Here is a 3,872-nt window from a genome sequence, read left to right on the forward strand (position 1 = left end):
ACCACTCAATTAGGAGAGTGGAGAAAAAAGCTAATAATTCTAGAGTATATAAAAGTGGAGTGTGTACTGCTACTAGAAAGCAGCAGAATACTTTCTGTGCACCATAAAAAGATGAAGCTGGTAACTTCAGGAAACAAACAGGGACAGTACAGGAAATCATGAAATATACACACACACATGAATGTATGTATGTATGTGTAAATATCTATATATAGATATATACATATATATATACATACATATATATATATATATACATGTGTAAATATATATATTTATATAATATATATATACGTATATATACATGTATAAATATAAATTATATACAAATATGTATACAATTTAATATATGTATATACATATATACAGTATATACATATATGTATATCATTTATACATATACTTTATATATATATATATACATATGTGTGTGTATGTAGATTAGGTTTATGTGTGTGTGTATGTGTATATATATGTATACTGTATACATATATTCAAGGATTTAAAGTTCTTTATTTGTCATACACACCATATGTGGTACAAGTGGTTGAACATTGTGTCCACAGGGTCCCAGCTACATTCAAATCAAGTCACATTTATTTATATAGCACATTTAAAACAGTAACTGTTATCATTCAACAAAAGTATAAAATGTAAAGGAAAAACAGTAATAAGATCTGATATGAACTAAAAAAAATGTTAACTAAAAATACACTAAGCCCTAGTGGTATAAAAACAAAACGACAAACAGCAGCACACACACACACACACACACACATATATATATATATATACAGTATATATATATATGTATGTATAAACTTTCTGAAAAGTAATTTTTTGTTGTTTTACTCATCATGTTTTTACTACTGCTTCTGTACATGTTGAAATAGTTTGCAGATGTTTTATTTGAACACAGCACAGCGTCCGGACTCTTCACAACTTTGGATTTTCTTTGGCATCTTTGTGAAAAATCAGGTATAAGACAACAAGTCATCTGTTCCCATCCTGTCAGATGCAGATTTCTGCATAAGTATACATGCATCATAAATGATGTTCAGCATCATTAATCATAAGTGCACGTTGGTTGGCCTTGTCACTGTTTTAAGTGCTCTATAAATAAAATGGTATGGTATGGTAAGTATGGTATGGTGAGATTTTCTATTTGTCCAATGGTTTATGATATGTGTAATTAAGTAAGTTAATGAAATAACATAACCTTCATTGAACTCTAAAGTAGAAGTACTTAAAATACCATGTTTCATATCAGTCACTTTATCTTTAAGTATCAAATGAGAATATTTTAACATTACTGGAGTTGTTGCTTGTTTCTATTAAACTGCTTATATAGACTTGAAATAGAAAACATTGGTATAATACATTTTTACAATGAAACAAATCATATATTTTCTTCAGGTGAGAAAAAAACAAAACAAATCAAACGTTGTTTTTCTATAAAAAGTGTTTGACTTTGGCTGCAGACTTGTGAATTTCCATTCTTTTTGTATATGACGTTGCATTTTAAGGCCTACAGAGCCAACAGAGGGTGCTATGACCCATTTTGAACCATGTCAGATGAAATTATCCTTGCAATTAATTATGTAATGAATTATTAGTGGTGCCAGCACAAAGAGAGGCTCATCTTAATTATTGATGTTGGTAAAGTGTGATGCTGCAGACACTCACAGGCTTTTAGAGCTTTAAACACATGGCCGAGTTCCTTCCAGCAGCTGAGCGTTCCTCCTCTCCATCACCTCCACCTGCAAACATCATCTAAAACGAGTTGCCATTAAAACAGTTTGTGTCTCTGTCACATGACTGAACTGTTTTACTGCCGACAGACTCGTTGGGCTCCTGTGGGAGAACCTGTGACGATGATGAAAGCAGCCATTAGAGGTTTGTGTGAGATCTGTGCCCCAGGCTACAGGCCCCTCAGCCGAACGAGTCAATTATATATAACGAAGCAAAGATACAATGAAAAATATGTCATTTTAGTTCATGACGCCAAGTTTTGGGTCTTTTCTGGTGCGGATTTAGATAAAGGAGCCAAAAGTACAAGAGATAAAAGTTGTAAATCTCTCACAATGAAGCTACAAACTCCAAAAAATGTTAAGTAAAAAACAAGTGCAAACATTTAACTAAACTTTCAGGGTGCTATGACTTATTTTAACTTTTACACTTAATTTTATCTACAAATATTTTCCCTAAGAATACGTGGAGATCTTTTCAATTCTTTCAAAGCATCATTTTCTGCATCCCTGCTACAGCATACTTACTGTTTTTATTAGCTTTAAAGTCATTTCTGTTATTTTAGTTCTTATTTAAATTAGCTTGCATTTTGCTACTTATAGCCATTAGCTATGACGAGATAAGCTGTATAAAATAAACCTTTCTTTATACAGTTGTCTCATCATCATCATTATAAATAAAGTTCGAATGAAAATTAGCTACTGTATTAATTTTCACTAGCCTATTGCTACTTATAATTTTTATAGTTTCTACTACTTTAGCTACTTTTATATTTTAGCTATCATCCAGCTGCTTTTATCTTTTTATAGCATTTTGTAGCTTTAAGCAACTGTTTATGTTTTTCGTTAACCATTTGTTACTTTTAGCTTTTAGTTCCTGTTAGCCTTGACTCGCTTGAGCCAAATATGAAGCACAAATCTCGGGATGGCTTTAGATTCTGACTTTAAGTTTAATAATTAACTCTGTTCTGCAGAAAAGTTTCTTCCAGTTAAGGCAGGTAGATAAGCTTAAGTCCGTGTTGACCAGATCTGACCGTGAAAAAATAGTCCCTGCCTTCATTACTATCCAACTGGACTACTGTAATGCACTTTATGTAGGGGTGAGTCAGGTCTCCATTTCACATCTCCATCTCGTCCAAAATGCTGCAGCTCAGCTCTTAACAGGAAATCGTAGGTTTGAGCACATTTCACCAGTTTTGTCCTCCCTGCACTGGCTCCCTGTACGTATCAGAATAGATTTAAAAATTCTCCTGTTGACCTTTAAATACATTAATAGTCTTGCACCCTCATATCTCTCTGACCTACTTCAACCATATGTTCCTTCTCGGGCGCTGAGATCTGACCTGCTGCTTTTGGTTGTACCAACTGAAGCTCTGAGGAGATCAGGCCCTACACTTTGGAACAACCTGACCCCCATCATGACAGGCCACTTCACTTCCTGTTTTTAAATCTCTTTTAAAAACACATCTGTTTTCTGTGTGATTATATTTAATATTTTATTGTTTTGTGTTTTAATGTTTTTTTTTATGCTTTTAATATTTTTTTCTTTAATTAATACATTTTTGTTAAGCACTTTGGTAACAGCTGCTGTTTTAAAATGTGCTTTATAAACACATTTGACTTTACTTTTCTTTCAACATTTATTCATACAGGTTAGTCCCATTGAGCCCAACTGGATTTGATCATTTTGCACCTTTTTGTTTCTTTCTTTTTGGTAGTTTGATTCCTTTAGAACTTTAAATTCAGCTTCTTCAGCAGAGTCATTCAGATGTGATTTACTTTAAACATTTAGCCTACTTTTATTTTCGTGCAGAAAATTTAACTCTTAAAAAAAAAAAAAAAAAAAAAAATCCAAACTAGGTTTGCTGTGCACCCAAATGCACCTCCGGAGATGTTTATAACAGAAATAGCTGCTAATTTCTTCCTTTTGGCTGCAGCTCTGTCCTGCTGTCCGCAGCTTCAGCTCCCAGGAAATAGACGGATCCCGTCTCTGCCCCCCCTGAGCTGGCTGTCCTCCCAGCTCCGGCTTCCATCATGCTTTGAAACTTAGTCCCAGTGAAGGACCTGCTTTGTTTTTCTGCGCGCGCGCACACACACACACGCACGCACACACACACACACACA

This window comes from Nematolebias whitei, chromosome 18 (assembly GCF_014905685.2).
Source record: "Nematolebias whitei isolate Nwh7 chromosome 18, NemWhi1, whole genome shotgun sequence".
In the NCBI taxonomy this organism is placed as follows: domain Eukaryota; kingdom Metazoa; phylum Chordata; class Actinopteri; order Cyprinodontiformes; family Rivulidae; genus Nematolebias; species Nematolebias whitei.